General features: G+C 46.0%; 1 pseudogene; it reads left to right on the top strand.

Annotated features, from left to right (window-relative positions):
- The first annotated feature begins 11,977 nt into the window (after positions 1–11,977).
- Positions 11,978–15,341, top strand: LOC147095681 (uncharacterized; annotated as a pseudogene).
- The last annotated feature ends 5,955 nt before the right edge of the window (positions 15,342–21,296 follow it).

Raw genomic sequence — 21,296 nt, 5'->3', positions numbered from 1 at the left:
GCACTGGAGTGTCAGCCTAGTTTTTTATGAGCTCAAGTCCCGGGAGTGGCATTTCAAGCCACAACCTTCTGACACAGAGGCGAGTGTGCTACCAACTGAGCCAGAGCTGACACAAGATAGTTTCTAGATCAGTGTATTGAGGAACCTACAAGGAACTGTCTATTTTAGATCTAGTATTGTGCAATGAGAAAGGGTTACTTAATAACCTTGTAGCAAAGGGGCCTTTAGGGAAGATTGACCATAATATGATAGAATTTTATATTGAGTTTGAAGGTGATTTAGTTAAATCCGAAACTAGGGTCTTAAATCTAAACAAAGCAAATTATGTAGGTATGAGGGGTAAGTTGGCTAAGGTAGATGAGAAACTACATTAAAAGGTATGAAGGTAGAAAAGCAATGGCTAGCATTAAAAAAATTAATATGTAACTTACAACAAAGAAACATTCCTTTAAGGCACAACAAACCTAGAGGTAATGTGGTTCAACCGTGGCTAACAAGAGAAGTTAAAGGTAGTATTAGATCGAAGGAAGAGGCTTATAATATTGCCAAAAAGAGTAGTAAGCCTGAGGATTGGGAAGATTTTAGAATGCAGCAAAGGAGGACCAAGAAATTGATAATGAAATGGAAGATTCTGTGAGTAAACAGAACGGAAGATCCTGTGAGTAAACAGGGCGGGAGGTTTTTGAGTAAACAGGGCGGGAGGTTTTGTGAGTAAACAGAGCGGGAGATTCTGTGTGTAAACAGGGCGGGAGATTCTGTGAGTAAACAGGGCTGGAGATTCTGTGAGTAAACAGGGCGGGAGATTCTGTGAGTAAACAGAGCGGGAGATTCTGTGAGTAAACAGGGCGGGAGATTCTGTGAGTAAACAGGGCGGGAGATTCTGTGAGTAAACAGGGCGGGAGATTCTGTGAGTAAACAGGGCGGGAGATTCTGTGAGTAAACAGGGTGGGAAGTTCTGTGAGAAGACAGGGCGGGAGATTCTGTGAGTAAACAGGGCGGGAGATTCTGTGAGTAAACAGGGTGGGAGATTCTGTGAGTAAACAGAACGGAAGATCCTGTGAGTAAACAGAACGGAAGATCCTGTGAGTAAACAGGGCGGGAGATTCTGTGAGTAAACAGGGCGGGAGATTCTGAGAGTAAACAGAACGGAAGATCCTGTGAGTAAACAGGGCGGGAGATTCTGTGAGTAAACAGAACGGGAGATTCTGTGAGAAGACAGGGCAGGAGATTTTGTGAGTATAAAGAACGGAAGATTCTGTGAGTAAACAGGGCGGGAGATTCTGTGAGTATAAAGAGCGGGAGATTCTGTGAGTAAACAGGGCGGGAGATTCTGTGAGTAAACAGAGCAGGAGATTCTGTGAGTATAAAGAACGGAAGATCCTGTGAGTAAACAGGGCGGGAGATTCTGTGAGTAAACAGGGCGGGAGATTCTGTGAGTAAACAGGGCGGGAGATTCTGAGAGTAAACAGAACGGAAGATCCTGTGAGTAAACAGGGCAGGAGATTCTGTGAGTAAACAGGGCGGGAGATTCTGAGAGTAAACAGACTGGGAGCGGCGGACCCGCGAGGGAACAGCAGCTATGGGAGAAAATAAAGGTTCGTGATTTTCAGGCCCAGTCGAGCAGCAGCAGCAGTGGGTATGGCAGCAGAATTCGAGAGGGTCATCACAGTACAGAAAGTGACGTCGGCGCAGGGGAAGAAGCTGATTGGTGAGTAGTGGGTGAGTGCTTTTTTCCCCTTCAATTTTAAGTTTATGTCTTTTAAGGTAGTTCATAGTTAAGGTAGTTCGGGAGAGTGAGAGTCCGAGAGTTTAAATTTGAGGTAAGCGTTTTTTAATTAAAAGTATGGCTGGGGACCTCAGTCCCGTGTGTTGCACGGCCTGCAGCATGTGGGAATTCCTAGACGGTGCTTGCAGTCAGGATGACCACATGTGAAGTAAGTGCCAACGGTTTGGCCAACTTGAGATCTGGTTTTCCTAGCTCGAGCGTCAGCTGAAGGCACTGCAGTGTATCCGTAAGGCTCACAGTTATGTGGATAGCACACTTATAGTAGTGGTCACCCCGCAGCTTAAGAAAGTGCAGTCAGAGAGGGAATGGGAGACCACCAGTAAGAAGAAGGGGGGCAGGCAGGTAGTCAGGAAAGCCCCAGAGTGCATCTCACTCAACAACCATTTTTCTGAGTTGGTAAACGGTGGAAGTGACGGTTCCTCTGGGGAGTGCAGCCAGAGCCAAGTTCAGGGCACTGTGGGTGGCTCAGCTGCACAAGGGGGGAGGAGTAAGAGTGGAAGAGCAATAGTGTGGGAGACTCATAGTGAGGGATGCAGACAGGCGTTTCTGCGGCCGCAGACGTGACTCCAGGATGGTATGTTGCCTCCCTGGTGCCAGGGTCAAGGATGTCACTGAACGGCTGCAGGGCATTCTGAACGGGGAGGGCGAACAGTCAGAGGTTGTGGTTCACTTTCATACCAAAGACATCGGTAGAAATAGGGATGAGATCCTGCAACAAGAATTTAGGAAGCTAGGTAGCAGATTAAAAAGCAGTACAGCAAAGGTTGTAATCTCTGGATTACTCCCGGTGCCACGTGCTAGTGAGTATAGGAATAGAAGGATAGAGCAGATGAATGCGTGGCTAAAGAGTTGGTGCAGGAGGGAGGGCTTTAGTTTCCTGGATCACTGGGTCTGCTTCTGGGGAAGGTGGGACCTGTACAAGTCGGACGGGTTGCACCTGAACCGGAACGGGACCAACATCCTTGCGGGGAGGTTTGTTAGTACTGTTGGGGGGGGGAGGGGGGGCCGGGTTAAACTAACTTGGCAGGGAGATGGGATACGAAGTGGAGCTATAGTGATGCACAGCCAAATATAGAGGAAAAAGCAAGTCAATCTGGAAGGCAGAGCAAATATGTAACGGCACAAGGCTGTATGGCAAGGCTGGATGGCATTTATTTTAATGCAAGGAATCTTGCAATTAAGGCAGATGTATTGAAGGTGTTGATGAACACATGGGAGCATGATATTGTTGCTATCACAGAGACATGGTTGAGGGAGGGGCAGGACTGGCAGCTCAATATTCCGGGGTATAGAATCTTCAGGCGAGACAGCGGGGGTTGTAAAAGAGGAGGGGGTGTCGCAATATTAATCAAGGAGTCAATTACTGCTGTAAGGAGGGATGATATCTTAGCAGGTTCCTCTAATGTGGCCATATGAGGCTCCCAGCAAGGGGGCAAGCACTTTGCTGGGAGTGTACTATAGGCCCCCAAACAGTCAGGGGGAGATAGAGGAACAGATATGTAGGCAAATCTCAGAGAAGTTTAGAAATAATAGGGTAATAATATTAGGGGATTTCAACTTCCCCAATATTAACTGGGATAGTCAGAGTGTGAAAGGCTTAGTGGGTGTGGAATTCTTAAAGCGCATCCAGGTGAGCTTTCTGAGCCAGCATGTAGAAAGTCCCAAAAGAGAGGGGGCGGTACTGGACCTAATTCTAGGGAATGTTGCCAGGCAAGTGGTAGAAGTGTCAGTAGGAGAGCATTTTGGTGACGGTGACCATAATTCAGTGAGATTTAAGGTAGTCATGGAAAAGGACAAAGATGGACCGGAAATAATGGTTATAAATTGGGGGAAGGCCGATTTTAATATGATAAGGCAGGATCTGGCCAAAGTGGACTAGGATCAGCTACTTGTAGGAAAATCCACAGCTGAGCAGTGGAGTTATTCACAAAGGATATAGAGAGAGTACAACACCAACATGTTCCTGTAAAGGTCAAGGGTGGGAGCAACAAGCCCGGGGAAACCTGGATGTCAAGGGATATATAAGAATGCATTTGGAAAAAAAGGGAGGCTTTTGGCAGATACAAAGGACTGAGAAACAGTGGAAGCCCTAGAGGAGTATAGAAAGTGTTGTGGGGTAAATAGAAAAGGAATTAGGAGAGCGAAGAGGGGGCATGAAAAAACATTGGCGGGCAAAATAAAGAAAATTCCCACCGTGTTTTATAAGTATATTAAGGGCAAGAGGATAACCAGGGAAAGAGTAGGGCCCATTAGGGTCCAAAGTGGCAATCTGTGTGTGGAGCCGGAAGATGTAGGTGAGGTTTTAAATGAATATTTGTATCTGTGTTCACTATGGAGAAGGAAGATGTAGGCATATAAATCAGGCAGGGGGATTATGATATACTTGAACAAATTAGTATTGAGGGGGAGGAGGTACTAGCTGTTTTAGCGGACTTAAAAGTGGATAAATCCCCAGACCCAGACGAGATGTATGCCAGGCTGCTGTGTGAGGCAAAGGAGGAGATTGCAGGGGCTCTGACACAAATTTTCAGAACCTCTCTGGCCACAATGAAGGTGCCAGAGGATTGGAGGACAGCTACTGTAGTTCCATTATTCAAGAAGGGTAGTAGGGATAAACCAGGGAATTACATGGCAGTCAGCCTAACATCAGTGGTAGGACAATTATTGGAAAAAATTCCGAGGGACAGAATAAGTCTCCACTTGTAGAAGAAAGCATTAGTCAAGGATATTCAGCATGGCTTTGTCAGGGGGAGATCATGTCTAACCAATTTGATTGAATTTTTTGACGATTTGAATAGGTGTGTGGATGAGGGTAGTACAGTTGTTGTAGTCTACATTGACTTCAGTAAGGCATTTGACAAAGTCCAGCATGGGAGAGTGGTCAAGAAGGTAAGAGCCCATGGCATCCAGGGCAATTTGGCACATTGGATCCAATATTGGCTTAGTGGCAGGAGGCAGAGGGTGATGTTCGAAGGTTTTTTTTGTGACTGGAAGCCTGTGTCCAGTGGTGTACCACATGGATCAGTGCTGGGTCCCTTGCTGGTTGTAGTGTGCATTAAGGATTTAGATATGAATGTAGGAGGTATGATCAGTAAGTTCGCAGATGACACGAAAATTGGTGGAGTGCTAAATAGCAAGGAGGGAAGACTCAGGTTACAGGATGGTATACATGTGTTGGTCAGGTGGGCAGAACAGTGGCAAATGGAATTAACCCCTGAAAAGTGTGAGGTGATGCATTTTGGGAGGACTAACAAGGCAAGGAAATACACAATGAATGGTAGGACCCTCGGAAGGACAAGGGATCAGAGGGACCTTGGTGTGCATGTACATAGATCACTGAAGGCAGCAGGACAGGTAGATAAGTTGGCTAAGAAGGCTTATGGGATGCTTGCTTGCATTAGCCGAGGTATAGAATATAAGAACAGGGAGGTTATGGTGGAGCTGTACAAAACGCTAGTTAGGCCACAGCTGGAATACTGTCTGCAGTTCTGGTCGCTGCACTATAGGAAGGATGTGATTGCATTGGAGAGGGTGCAGAGGAGATTCACCAGGATGTTACCTGGGCTGGAGCGGTTCTGCTATGAAGAGAGACTGGACAGGCTGGGGTTGCTTTCCTTAGAGCAGAGAAGGCTGAGGGGGGACCTGATTGAGGTGTACAAAATTATGAGGGGCATAGATAGGGTAGATATAAAGGAACTTTTCCCCTTAGTAGAGAGGTCAATAATCAGGGGGCATAGTTTCAAGATAAGGGGCAGGAGGTTTAGAGGGGATTTGAGGAAAAACATTTTCACGCAGAGGGTGGTTGGAATCTGGAAATCACTGCCTGAAAGGGTGGTAGAGGCAGGAACCCTCACAACATTCAAGAAGCATTTTGATGAGCACGTGAAACGCCATAGCCTACAATGCTAAGTACCAAGTGCTGGAAAATGGGATTAGAATAGACAGGGCTTGAAGGCCGCCGCAGACACGATGGGCCGAAGGGCCTCTTTCTGTGGTGTATAACTCTATGACTATGACTCTATGAGAATATGGGAATAAACTAACGAGAAACATAAAAACAGACTGTAACAGCTTATATATGTATGTAAAATGGAAAAGATTAGCTAATGTAAATGTGGGTCCCTTACAGGCTGAGACAGGAGAAATAATAATGGGGAACAAGGAAATGGCTGGGAAGTTATACACATACATTTTGTGTGTCTTCACGGAAGAAGACACAGAAAAACTTCCTGAAAATAGTAGAGAATTTAGCTAGAATCTAGCGAGAATGAGGAACAGAAAGAAATTAGTGTTATTAAAAAAATAGTACTAATGTAATTAATGGGACTTGAAAGCCGATAAATTGTTTAGACCTGATGGCCTACATCCTATGGTTATGAAAGATTTGGCTATAGAGATGGTTGATGCATTGGTTGTTATTTTCCAAAATTCCATACATTCCAGATCCGTTCCCATGGAGTGGAAGTAGCAAATGTAACTGCACTATTTAAGAAAGGAGGGAGAGAGAAAACGGAGAATTACAGACCAATTAGCCTGACATCAGTAGCAGGGAAAAAGCTAGAATCTATTATTAAGGACGCGGTTATAGGGCATTTAGAAAATAATAACATGATTGGGCAGAGACAACACGGATTTATGAAAGGGAAATCGTGTTTGACGAATCTGTTAGAGTTTTTTGATGTTGTATCTAAAGGAATAGATAAGGGGGAATCAGTGGATGTGGTGCATTTGGATTTTCATAAAACGCGCGATAAGGTGCCAAACAAGAGGTTATTAAACAAAATTAGGGCTCATAGGATTGGGGGTAATATATTGGCATGGATTGAGGATTGGTTAACGGACAGCAAACAGAGAGCAGGAATAAAGGGGTCATTTTCGGGTTGGCAGGCTGGAATTATTGGGGTACTGCAAGGATCAGTGCTTGGGGCACAGCTATTCACAACCTACATCAATGACTTGGATGAAGGGACCAAATCTAATATATCCAAGTTTGCTGATGATACAAAGCTGGGTGGGAATGCAAGTTGTGAGGAGGATGCAAGGAGGATTCAAGGGGATACAGACAGGTTAAGTGAGTGGGCAAGAACATGGCAAATGGAATATAATGTGGAGAAATGTGAAGTTATCCACTTTGGTAGGAAAAGTAGAAAAGCAGAGTATTTTTTTAAATGGTGAATTTTGGGAAATGTTTTTGAACATAGGGACCTGGATGACCTGGTACACGAATCACTGAAAGTCATCATGTAGTTACAGCAAGCAATTAGGAAAGCAAGTGATATGTTGGCCTTTATTACAAGAGGTTTCGAGAGTAAGTGTAAAGTTATCTTAGTGCATGTCATGAAATATTCCATTCATCACTCATCAGTATTTCTCTGCCTGTGACTGTGGTTGGTTTCAGTTTCATTTCCATTGTATTGTACTGTGTGTAGGGCTCCGCCCATACCTGGCTCCTATGTAAGCTGGCCCAGCCTGCAGCACATCCAGTACGGCAGACCTCTGGATGGAAGATACATTCTCCTCTGTGTGTTACCTTCTAAGTCAATAAAAGCCTTGTTTTGTTTCGCTAACATCGAGTCTCGGATTTATTGAGGCGCATCACTGCAATTAGATAGGGCCCTGGTGAGACCACACCTGGAGTATTGTGTACAGTTTTGGTCTCCTTTCCTTAGGAAGGATATACTTGCCATAGAGGGAGTGCAATGAAGGTTCACCAGACTGATCCCTGGGATGGGGGGATTGTCCTATGAGGAGAGATTGAGTAGACTAGACCTATATTCTCCAGAGTTTAGAAAAATGAGAGGTGATCCCTTGCAAACATACAAAATTATTACAGGGCTTGACAGGTTAGATGCAAGGAGGATGTTTCCCCTGGCTGGGGAGTCTAGAACCAGGGGTAACAGCATCAGAATAAAGGGTCGGCAATTTAGTACTGAGATGAGGAGAACTTTCTTCTCTTAGAGGATGGTGAATCTTTGGAATTCTCTACCCCAGAGGGCTGTGGGTGCTCAGTCGTTGATTATATTCAAGACAGAGATCGATAGATTTTTGAATATTAACTGAATCAAGGGATATGCGGATAGTGCAGGAAAGTGGAGATGAGGTAGGAGATCAGCCATGATCTTATTGAATGGCGGAGCAGGCTAGAAGGGTCAAATGGCCTACTCCTGCTCTTATTTCTTATTGTGCACAGATGATGCACTGGTTCACGACTTTGGTGACACCTGCCATAATATCCGGACATCACATTGTTTCAGGAATTTGCTGAACCTATCTCTCTCCCCTCTGACCTCCGCTGAACATGTACATCCATCGGACAATCTCCTGCCTGCGCCCTGTAGCGATGATCAACCGGTTTTAATAACATAACAATTGATCAGCCTCTATAATAATATCTTTCGCATTGTTACATCATCTCTGAGGGCACGGGCGTGTGCCTGGTGTGGCAATTCGCAGCTGCTGGATCCATAGAGCCTTTATTTGTAGATCTACCCAAATATGCTGCTAGAGAGAGAGCCTGGGACAGTGGTGATCCGAGGCTTCTTGCCAGCGGGCGGAGCCATTATTCGCGACACTGCTTGAAAGCTCTGGTCAATAAATCAGCTTTCCTGTTTTCTGTAGGCATGGCGTGTTTTTAGAATGAGCTTTTACCTTTTCAACAGCTGCCAGATGTGTTTTATTTCATGCTATTTCTGAACTAATTTGCTGGAGTTCAGCAGCGGGTCGCATTTTCCCTTCCCCTGAAGTGAACTCTCTTTTCTTCCAAGTAGTTAAATAATCTGTTAGCCATAAACAGGTAAAATGGCTATTTGGAAAAAAATGGTCTGGGCTCGCCCACTCTGGTCCATCTTGAGGGTGGAGGCTACTGCGGCCATAAGGACATAAGAACATAAGAAATACTAGCAGAAGTAGGCCATTCGGCCCCTCGAGCCTGCTCTGCCATTAAATACGATCATGGCTGATCTGATCTTGGTCTCAACTCCACTTGTTTGCCTATTCGCCCAAATCCTTGACTCCAGTGTAGTTCAAAAATCTGTCGATATCAGCCTTAAATATATTCAATGTCTCAGCCTCCACAGATCGCTGTATCAGAGAATTCCAAAGATTCATGACCCTCTGAGAGAAGAAATTCCTCCTCATTTCCATCTTAAATGGGCGTCCCCTTATTCTGAAACTATGCCCCCTAGTTCAAGATTCCCCCACGAGGGAAAACATCCTCTCAGCATCCACCCTGTCAAGCCCCATCAAAATCTTACATGTTTCATGAAGATCACCTCTCATTCATCTAAACTCAGATGAGTATAGTCCCAACATGGTGAACCTTTCCACATAAGACAACCCCTTCATCCCAGGAATCAACCTAATGAACTTTCTCTGAACTGCCTCCAATGGAAGTATATCCCTCCTTAAATAAGGAGACCAAATCTGTATGCAATACTCTAGGTGTGGTCTCACCAACGCCCTGTACAGTTGTAGCAATCTATGGAAACAAAATGCAGGGCGATATTGAGACTACAAATAGGAGTAGATTTCAAGAATGAATAAGGGAAATGAGTATCTTTAATCTTATTGAGAATTACACCAATTATCAGGATCATCAGATGAGCCACTGCCATGGACACCAGGTAACGGCTGATGCATTTGGAGAGACCGCATTTTCCATGGCAGAGAATCACAATTGTCACCAAATTAGCTGCAAATGGGAAGACATTTCATTACTAACTCCCCTGATATAGAAAAGATGATCAGTCGACAATGCTTTGTATGAAAATCCATGATTATTTTCTGTCACTCCACTGCCTGTCCATATCTTTCTCCCATGACACCAGACAAAATTAACAACTCTGACAGGATAACTTTCTATATCGAAATACACCACAAAATTATTCTGTGAGTTACTTCAACAGAACATTTAATTTTGGATAGTGCCTTAACGTTGTAACACCAGAGCTGCTTACATTACAGCAGTGGGTTAAGAGATGGGAGTAACGTGGGGTCTGAGCATGGGCAGTGGGAACTTTGGAGATATATCAGAGATGTGTCTGGTAAAGCAATAAAATCACAGTTATTATTCGAACTTGGATGCTGGTAGGGATCTGACATCGGCATTTAGAAATGCATTTCAAATGTAGTTTTTCAATAACGTCGAATATCTATTAATGTAAACGGGAGGCTCTGAATAGAATAGCTGTGAATTGCTAAATACTGAAGAAAAATAATTATTTAATACTAGCTGGAGTGCCCGGCGGTGCCGAGGGAACTCAAGAACCCTTTGCCAGACAGCGAGAGGGGGGGAAGGAGAGAGAGCGGGGGAAGGAGAGAGAGGGGGGGAGGAGAGAGAGAGAGAGAGAAGGAGAGAGGGAAGGAGAGAGAGATGGAAGGAGAGAGAGAGGGAAGGAGAGAGAGACAGAGAGTGAAGGAGAGAGAGAGGGAATGAGAGAGAGAGAGGGAGAGAGAGACAGAGACAGAGAGAAGAAGACAGAGAGACAGAGAGGGAAGGAGCGAAAGGGGAAAGGGGTGGGGGGAAAACGGTGGGGGGAAAGGGTGGGGGGAAGGGAAAGGGGGAAGGAAAAGGGGGAAGGGAAAGTGGGGGAAGGGAAAGGGGGGAAGGGGAGGGGGAGGGAAGGGGAGGGGAGGGGGAAGGGGGAGGGGGGAAGTGGTTGAGGGGGAAGGGGAGGAAGGGGGGAGGGGGAAGGGAAGGGGAGGAAGGAGGGGGAAAGGGGTGTGTGGGGGGGTGGGAAAGTGTTGTGGGGGAAGGGGGTTTGGGGGAGGGGGGTGTGTGGGAGGGGGGAAATGGGGGGGTGGGAAGAGGGTGTAGGGGGAAAGGGGGGTGGGAAGTGGGTGTGGGGGAAGGAGGGTGGAAGGGGAGGAAAGGGAGTGGGGGAGCCAGCAGACCCTCTCCCCTCTGCCAGTGTTGAGAGTTGCACTCCCGGCGGCGGTTGGAGAAGGCTAGGCCCTGGGGCCTCGGGGCCTTGGGCACCCGCACTGACATGGCCCAGCCGAGTCCAACGCCCCGGGCAGCCCGAGCTCCACAGCCACCGTTTGGCTGCAGGCCACAAAGCACCAGAGCCCAGCGCCGGCGATGGCTCCCCGGAGCTCCGTACCGCCCCACCAGCCTTTAGAAAGATGGCGGCAGTGGCTACACTCGGCTCAGGCCTGCCCCGCCAGCCTTTACAAAAATGGCGGCTATCGCGGGCCGCTTGTTGAGCGGGACGGGAGGTGCCTAGCTCGGGAATGGCTGGGGAGGAGAGGCCAAGGCTTCAAGGCCTGCAGGCGGGGTAACCCTGGAAGGTTGCGTCACCCGGCGGAGGTAGCAAGTCAAGAGGAAAATAAAAGAGTGAAAGGTCGGAAAATTAATGAGGTTAGAGAAAATATTTACAAATTAATTAACTTTTTTAAAAAACAATTTAATTGTGTTTTAAAACCAACTTTTTTATTGGTGGAAATCTTGATTTGAAAATAGACATGCAGAAAGTGGGAAAAATAAATGAATAGTTAGGAATCAAGATGGCGGCCACTCACCTCAGCTCAGAAGGATTAGGCCCGCCAACACACGCAATGAAATGCCCCCCGTGACACATCGATTGGTCAACCATCAGGTTAATCCCCTGTACGATTGGTCAACCATCACGTCACTCAATGCTAATGAGCGGAATGTTGCCATTTTTTGAAACTTTTTAGTATACTGTCTGAACAATTTTTGTCTGACCAAAAAGTAAATACACCTATTAGAGTCCCCTAATGATAAGCTTTCTTTTGATATAACATGTGTGTAGGTACACTCTATAACTTTTGATTGTATAGCCGGACAGACAGACAGAAAGACAGACACAAAGACAGACTAACAGGCAGAAAGACAGAAAGACAGACTAATCGGTTTATATATGTGTAGGTACGCTGTATAACTCTTGATTGTATAGCCGGACAGATGGAAAGACAGACGGAAAGACAGAAAGACGGAAAGACAGACGGACTGCTTTATATATATATAGATTTACCATGCCATTGAAAGGGTACTTACAATGCAATGGACAAGCCGTGCCTCTTCCTGGTGAGTTTAGTCCGTATCTATGAGGTAAATACCGTAACTTCACGCAGTTCAGTGAATTTGAATGGTGATTCAGATGGCGAGATTTCTGTGTTTAACTGCGCATGAGCGGTCACCGATTGTGCTCTCCATTTTGCACGTAAATAATGGTGATCGCTATGAGCCTCACTATTATTTTACAGCAAAATGCGGCCAATTTAATATATCGCACAGTTTCAGAATCTGCAGGAATGCGCTATAAGCACAAATTTTATGACTACTTGCCAGCAGGCAATGACCTTGCCCGGCATCAACACAAAGCAGCCATTTATTTATCAATTACCTACAGCAACCTCACGTCATTCAATGTATTTGAATCTCTTGGTGAGTTACTATAATTGCGCCCCTTTTGGAGTAGCCGGGCATCACGGACAACAACTTCCTGATTTCGGCTCTTAACTGCACAGGTCCAGTCACAGGAAGATGTTGCCGGAGTTCAAGTAGATACCGCAACATCTGGTCCAAGAGGAATATGGCAGACTCTTGGAGCATTTTGTTTTATTTCTTTGGTGACAGTAATCAATGTCCACAAAACAAGCACATCCAAACAGACAGATGATATTATTGGAGCGACTGCAGGAGCAGTGATGCCGTGAACCATTGTTAAAGATGAATATTAACTGATTATAAGTGTCTTAACAGGAACGCCAATCACTGCAAAAATCGGATAGTAAATGCTTTCTATCTGTATGATTACCGGCTGTCCCATTTTCGGAGAGAAGCGACCGTGTTTGTTCGCGTTGTGGACTCACAGAATTTCTGTTTTCAAAACAAAGTCGTATTTATACCTGAGAGAAACATCAAGCAACACAAGAGCATTACATAATGATTGTCATTAGTTACAGTCATTTGAACAAACAAATTAGGCCAAACCGCATTGACGCCTATTAGCCAGGGAATAGGAAACTTTGCTGGGATATTGCACGTTGAAAGAGTAAGGAGTCCAGGATAATAATCTCATCGTACAATGCAAACAAAATATGTTGCAATCTCCAGTTCTACAATCATGGTACAAGACTCTTTAAGCTGTGTATATTTAGTCATAGGTTTATACAAGGACATTTGATGCGCACATTTATTACATATAAATTATTGGCCCACAAATTCGGGTCCCAACGCGTGAGTATGCATGGGGTACTCACGCGAAGGCCCAACGAAAGTGCCGGTTTCGTGCATGCACTACGCATTCGCAGGAAACCGGAACTTCCGTTCCCCTGAAAGAAGGGGTTGAGAGGTGGTGTCTCTTAATGTCTCTTCACTTCTCTTTTGTTCTCTCCCAGCCCGGCCTTTAACCTATTTAATTTCCATACTTGACAAAGGGTTTGACCCAAAACGTTGACTATTTTTTCTCTCCACGGATGTTGCCTGGCCTGCTGAGTTTCTCCAGCATTTTCTGTTGTTAATTCGGATTTCCAGCATCTGGAGTATTTTGCTATCGTACTAGTGTTTGGTTCACTGCCATACCTCTTCTTGGGATGCCTACCTTGATGAAGTTCTGCTCTTCTCTTCGACAGTATCTCCGTTTGGCTCTTCAACCTTGCTCACCTTCTGTTCTGGAATGATTACATGCAGATAGCACCCTCTAGTGGTACTTATTGTATAGCAGTGTTAGTATACAGCAGTATGTTATTTGACCTTCTTCCTGTTTGACCCAGAATTAGTATTCCACGGAGTGTTCTGCTGAGTTGTGAAGAAGCTCACACGAGGCAGTCATTTTGAATCCTTCGCCATCCCTTCTTATACGCTAGGCAAGACGCAATGTCTGTGAGTATCCTTGTTTAGTAACATGATAACAACCTTGTCAGTGTAGTATTTTGACAATACTTTGTATTAAAAAAGGTATTGGCTGTTAGCTACCGAGGTTTAGCTTCAGTGCTATTTAGTTATACAATTAGTCTATTTTGTTTTCATAAACATGTTTATATCTTATGTAACCTCTAATGTATAGTACTCAGCTCTATCTAAAAACATATTTTGTCTTTGCTTACAGTTTCGCAAAATTTATTCAAGTAAAGCTTCAAAACAGCAACCTGCTTCTCGAGGAATTATTTGAATGAGTGTTTAGCTGGCTGGATAACTAGATAGGAGCAGGTCTAGCGAGTCCAGTACACCTTTATTACTTTCAGTTTCCCTTCTCGTGTTTGATCAGGTATCTGCCAAGACTCGGTTTCACAGCCACATCATTTTCCTCAGCAACTGTCTCCGGTTCCAACTTATTCCACGTGGATTCCAAGTAAACTTCCGCCCTTCGTGTTTTGGATCCACCCAGGATTACAAATATCTCCAAAATATTCATCGTCCCTCGAACTACTGCTCTCGCCGCATCTTGAGATCCACGCTCAACACCATACGGTGCCACATGAACACTCTCGACCTCTCTCTTCAGCAGCACTGACGCACTCTATCTCAAAGCGGTCTGGGTCCACAGTTCCATTTCTTCCTTCGACTCATCTGACGCTTCTACAAAAAACTTTTTTTCTTCCTTTCCGATGTCAAGGATCGCAAGCTTCTTCAACTCCTGAACACCAGCACTCCTCCGGAACCTTCTTCTCCTTCACTTTCCTCTGACCCCCCTTCTCCCAATCTCACCGCTGCGTTTTCACTATCCCCTCTGACCTTCCCCTCTCTGACCCTGAACGATCAGTCCTTAGCAAAGGCCTGAGCTTCATCCCCTTACACCCCCACCTCAATGAATTTCGAGCTCGGCACGATGTTGAGTTCTTTTTCTGATGCCTTCATCTCCATGCCCACTTCTCTGGCCAGGAGTCTTCCCCCCGCACGGCTGACTCTTTCTCCCACTTTCAGAATTCCTGTTCTACCTGGACCCCTCCCCCTGGCCTCTTACCCTCTCTAGATCTTTTCATCACTAACTGCCGCCATGACATCGGCCATCTCCATTTCTCTGCTCCCCTCACTCACTCCAACCTACCTCCCTCTGAACTTGCAGCACTCCATTCTCTGAGATCCAACCCTGATATTGTTATTAAACCTGCTGACAAGGGTGGTGCTGTTGTTGTGTGGCGCACCGACCTCTGCCTAGCGGAAGCTGAACGCCAACTCTCCGACACCTCCTCCTACCTCCGACTGGACCATGACCCCACTACTGAAGATCAAACCACCGTTTCCAAGACTGTCAACGACTTCATCTCCTCTGGAGATCTTCCCCCTGCTGCCGCCAACCTCATAGTTCCCCAATCCCGCACATCCCACTTCTACCTCCTTCCCAAGATCCACAAACAGGACTGCCCTGGTAGACCCATCGTTTCAGCCTGTTCTTGCCCCACCGAACTTATTTCTTCCTATCTCGACTTCATGTTTTCTCCCTTTGTCCAGTCTCTTTCCCCCTACATCCGTGATTCTTCGGATGCACTCCGCCACTTTAACAGTTTCCAGTTTCCTGGCCCCAACCGCCTCCTTTTCACCATGGACGTACAATCCCTCTACACCTCCACCCCCACCAGGATGGCCTGAGGACACTCCGCTTCTTCCTTGAACAGAGGCCCGACCAGTCCCCATCCACCTCTACCCTCCCCCGCCTGGCTGAACTTGTTCTCACATTGAACAACTTATCCTTTGGCTCCACTTATTTCCTCCAAATCAAAGGTGTTGCTATGGGTACCCGCATGGGTCCTAGGTATGCCTTCCTTTTCATGGGATATGTGGAACACTCTTTGTTCCAGTCCTACTCGGGTCCCCTCCCTCACCTCTTTTTCCGGTACATTGGTGACTGTATTGTTGCCATTTCCTGCTCTCACCCTGAACTAGACAATTTCATTCACTTGTCTCCAATTTCCACCCTTTCCTCACCTTCACATGGTCCATCACTGACACTTCCCTTCCCTTCCTCGACTTCTCCGTCTCCATCTCTGGGGATAGGTTATTGACCCACATTCACTACAATCCCACTGACTCCCACAGCTACCTGGACTACACTTCCTCCCACCCCACCTCCTGTAAGGACTCTATTCCATTCTCCCAGTTTCTCCATCTCTGCCACATCTGCTCCAACGATGCCACCTTCCACACCAGTGCTTCTGACATGTCTTCCTTTCACCTCAACCGAGGATTACCCTCTACCGTGGTTGACACGGCCCTCGACCGTGTCCGTTCTATCTCCCGCACTTCTGCCCTTACCCCTGATCCTCCCTTCCGGAGCCACGATAGGGTTCCCCTTGTCCTCACCTTTCACCCCACCAGCCTTCACATTCAACGGATCATCCTCCACCATTTCCACCACCTCCAAATTGATCCTACCACCAAACACATCTTCCCCTCCCCTTTCAGCATTCCGTAGGGACCGCTCCCTCTGAGACACACTAGTCCACTCCTCTATCACCCCCAGCACCCCTTCCCCTTCGCCCGGCACCTTCGCATGCAAGCGCAGGAGATGCAACACCTGCCCTTATTCCTCCCCCCTCCCCACTGTCCAGGGCCCCAAACACCCCTTCCAGGTGAAACAGTGATTTACTTGTGCTTCTTGCAATCTAGTATACTGTATTCGCTGCTCACGATGTGGTCTCCTCTACATTGGGGAGACCAAATGCAGATTGGGTGACCACTTTGCGGAACACCTCTGTTCATTCTGTAAGGATGACCCCGAGCTTCTGGTCGCCTGTCATTATAATTCACCGCCCCATTCCCACTCAGACCTCACTGTACTCGGACTCTTGCATTGTTCCATGGAAGCTCAGCGTAAGCTCGAGGAACAGCACCATATCTTCCGATTAGGCACTTTACAGCCTTCCGGACTCAATATCGAGTTTAACAAATTCAGATCATAACCTTGGCCCCCATTACTTTTTTTCTTATTTTTTATCCACACCTTTGTTTTGGCCCTTTCCCCCCCCGCCCTTTTTTTCTCTCCTACATGGCAGCTGTCTCCCATTCTGCCAGTGCATTTCACACCTAATCTAGAGCCATATTTTGTCTCCACTAGTCCTATCACCATCTTGTCTCGTTTTGAATACCTCTTAATGTCTCTACACTTATCTTTTGTTCTCTCCCAGCCCGGCTTTTTAATCTATTTCATTTCCTGTGCCTTTCCAGTCTTGACAATGGGTTTGACCCGAAACATTGACTTTTTTTCTCTCCACGTATGTTGCTTGGCCTGCTGAGTTTTTCTAGCATTTTCTGTTGTTAAGAGGTGGAATGCATGCGCGGGAAAGGCAGCGCCTGCGCATTGAATTTACGTTTTATTTCCTGGTTTCGCCGAGAAGGTAAGTCTCCAGAAGTTAGACATGTAAAAAGCAGGTGTAAGTCCTGCTTTCAACAAGGTAAGTGGTGAATTAATTAAAATTAAACATTGTTTCCAAAGTTTTATTATTTTTAAATACTTTAAAGAAAGGTATGTTTATTTTTAGCCCTGTTAGAAAATGCTATTACATTTTTCAAAAATTGGAATTATTGTTTAAAATAGTTATTTCATGTAATTTTTAGTTATTTTAAAAATGTGATTTAAAAAAAATGTATTTGAAGTTTTAGTGATGTTTTGGGGCTTATAGTATTTATAGGTTTGCAGCTCTTCCTGTCAAACTTATGAATGAAGCATTCCCTGCTACCACTGGCTCGCCATGGCCCACGTGATCCCAGGGGATGCATCGAACTAACTGCGCCCCTGGGATACGCAAGCACTGCGCGCCGGCAGTTGGAGGAGGCCCAGGATCGGAATCCCATGCGGGCCCACAGCTCAGCAGCCGGCACGCAAGGGAAGTGCAGGTCGGGGGCTTGCACCCGCGGGAAGCTTTCGACCCCAATTTCTGGGCCATTATGTATTAGCTGCATCGAGATCTTAGTTACATCAAGATGCATCTTTATCTGCTCTAATTTATATTAAATTTAATTTATATGCAGGGGGTTCCATGGTGCATGTGAGATAGAAGAACTTTCACAGGTAAGCACAGAAAGTGATACAGTCAGTTGTGTACAACTGATCAGCAGAGAAGTTGAAATTTTGGAAGTATTATCAGACCGTGCGCGGAGGTCAGAGGGCATAACAATTAGAATCTTAGAATGATACAGCACGTGCCAGTGCCTGTGCCGGCTCTTTGAAAGAGATTTCCAATGACGCCCATTCCCCTGCTCTTTCCACATAACCCTGCAAAATGTCCCCCAGAAGGATTCATCGAATTCACTTGTGAAAATTATTATTGAATCCGATTCCACCACCCTTTCAGGCAGGGTATTGCAGATCATAACAACTCGCTGTGATGTTTATCCCCTCATGTCGCCCCTGCTTGCTTTCCCAAGGACCAAGCACCGATCCCTGTGGTACACCACTGGACACAGGCTTCCAGTCACAAAAACAACCTTCGACCATCACCCACTGCCTCCTGCAACGAAGCCAATTTTGGATCCAATGTGCCAACATCTTCAATTCATCTGCCTTACTCGCAAGACTCCTTGCATTAAAATAAATGCCATCCAGCCTTGCCATACTCCCTTGTGCCAATACATATTTGCTCTGCCTTCCAGGCTGACTTGTTTTCTCCTCTATATTTGGCTGTGCATCACCCCCTACTATAGCTTTACTCCGTATCTCATCCCCCTGCTGAGTTAGTTTAACCACCCCCCCAACAGTACTAGCAAACCTCCCCGCAAGTATGTTGGTCCTGTTCTGGTTCAGTCAGTCAGAAGTGCTGAGTGGATGATCTATCTTGTCCACCTCCTGAGGTTCCCAACCTCGTAAAAGCCAGTCTTCAGCAGCCAATTCTATTCACTCCACGTGATATCAAGAAGCAGCTTAGCACAATGGATACAGCAAAGGCCATGGGCCCTGACTACATCCCGGCTGTTATGCTGAAGCCTTGTGTGACAGAACTAGCCGCGCCTCTAGCCAAGCTGTTCCATTACAGCTACAACACTGGTATCTATCCCGCAACGTGGAAAACTGCCCAGGTATGTCCTGTTAATAAAAAGCAGGACAAATCCAATCCAGCCAATTACCGCCCCATCAGCCTACTCCCAATCATCAGGAAGGTGTCATCCACAATGTTATCAAGTGGCACTTACTCACTAATAAGCTGCTCACTGATGCCCAATTGTGTTCTGCCAGGACAACACGGCTCCAGGCCTCAGTACAGCCTTGGTCCAAACATGGACAAAAGAGCTGAATTCCAAAGGTGAGGTGAGAGTGACTGCCCTTGGCATTAAGGCAGCAGTTGCATGAGTGTGGCATCAAGGAGCCCTAGTAAAACTGAAGTCAATGGAAATTGGGGTAAAATTCTGCACTCGCTGGAGTCATGCCTAACACAAAGGAAGATGTTTGTGCTGGTTGGTGGTCAAACATCAGAGCCTCAGGACATCACTGCAGGAGTTCCTCAGGGCAGTGTCCTCGGCCTAACCATCTTCAGCTGCTTCATCCATGACCTTCTCTCCAACATAAGTTCAGAACTGGGAATGTCGCTGATGATTGCACAGTGTCCAGTGCCATTCGGAGCTCCTCAGATAATGAAGCAGCCCATGCCCGCATGCAAAAAGATCTGGACGACATTAAATCTTGGGCTGAGAAGTTGCAGGGAATATTCGTGCCACAAAAGTGCCAAGCAATGACTATCTCCAACAAGCGAGAGTCTAACCACCACCCCTTGACATTCAACGGCATTACCATCACAGAATCCTCCACTATCAACATCCTGGGGGTCAACATTGACCAGAAACTCAACTGGACCAGCCACAAAAATAATGTGTCAACAAGAGCAGGTCAGAGGCTGGGTATTCTGCAACGAATGTGTTACCTCCTGACTCCACAATGCCTTTCCACCATCTGCAAGACACAAATAAAGCGTGTGATGGAATACTCTCCACATGCCCGAATAAGTGCAGCTCCAACAACACTCAAGAAGCTCGACACCATCCAGGACAAAGCAGCCTGCTTGATAGGCACCCCATCCACCTATTTAACATTCACTCCCTCCACCACCAGCATACCGTGGCTGTAGTGTGTACCATCTGCAAGATGCACTGTAGCATCTCGCCAATGCTTCTTTGGCAGCACCTCCCAAACCCGTGACCTGTACCACCTAGATGGACCAGGGCAGCAGGTGCATGGGAACACCACCGCCTCCAAGCTCTCCTCCAAGTCCCACACCATCATGACTTGGAAGTATATCAACATTTTTTCATCCTCGCTGTGTCAAAATCCGGGAACTCCATCCCTAACAGTACTGTGGGGGTACCTTCACAACACGGACTGTAGCAGCTCAAGAAGGTGGCTCCCCACCACCTTCTCAAGGGCATTTACGGATGGGAAATAAATGTTGGCCTTGCCAGCGAAGCCCAGATCCCATGAACGAATATATAAATAAAACACAATTTTCCTTTAATAAATCCATGCGGTGATGATTTACTAATTCTTCTTTTCCTCGATTATTGGCTTTAAACGTTTCCCCACTTTGCATCGTTAGGCAGACTGGCCTGTATTTGCTAGGTTTATTCTGCTCCACTTTTTTGAGCAGGAGAGTAACATTTGCAATCTCCCAGTCCTCTGGCTCCACTCCTGTCTCTAAGCATGACTGGAAGATTATGGCCAGAGCCTACGCAATTTTCACCCTTCCTTTCCTCAGCAACCTATGATGTATACCATCCGGACCACGTGACCTTTGTAGGTTGAACATTGCCAACCTTTAAATTAGCTCCACTTTATTTTTATCCTATCCAATTTCTCTACTGCCTCCTTCTTTACTGTGACATTGGTGGCATCCTCTTCTTCACCGAAGACAGCTGTAAACTACTCATTCACTACATCAGCCATCCACTCTGCCTCCATGAGAAGATCTCCTTTTGCCCCTAATCGGCACAGCCTTCCTTTTACTAACCTTTTACTACATGGGTACTTTGTCTACACGAATGTCATTTGCACGTATTTTCTAAAGCGGTTAGCCGTCCTTAATCATGAGATTTTAATATGAGCATTCCATTATCCCATGGCAGTAGGACCGTTCACTCTGAAGACCTGGCAGTCAATGTAAGAATAAATATGTAATCTGCATGGACTTTTTTTGTAATTTTCCGTGCCTTTGTTTGGAAATAATGTAAGCAGATAGAAAACTAATTGTGTGTTGAAGAGGACATAATTATTGTAAAGTTAATACACATTTAATGAAATCCGGTTCATTTAATCTCTGTGATTGCAGCACAAGTAAAGTACCTTTTAGTGGAAGGAGCCGGAGTAGATAAACATCTCAGGCCCTGCCGGCTGTCGACCTCCCACCTTGTTAAATTCAAGGGAAACACTGCATCTTGATAATATTCCACTACACATATCACGTCTCAGGCTTTACCTGTGTTCAGTTCTGTCTGACCTGAACTACGTACAATGATCAAACATTAGCAACAATACTGTGGATGAGGAATTCCTGGAGTGTTTACGGGATGGTTTCCTGGACCAATATGTCGAGGAACCAACCAGAGATCAGGCCATCTTAGACT

This window comes from Somniosus microcephalus, unplaced genomic scaffold, assembly GCF_052327205.1.
Source record: "Somniosus microcephalus isolate GS21.2 unplaced genomic scaffold, FLI_Smic_1.0 unresolved_chr1, whole genome shotgun sequence".
Classification (NCBI taxonomy): Eukaryota; Metazoa; Chordata; class Chondrichthyes; order Squaliformes; family Somniosidae; genus Somniosus; species Somniosus microcephalus.
The sequence above is the reverse complement of the archived record's forward strand: the minus strand, read 5'-3'. Positions and strand labels throughout refer to the sequence as shown.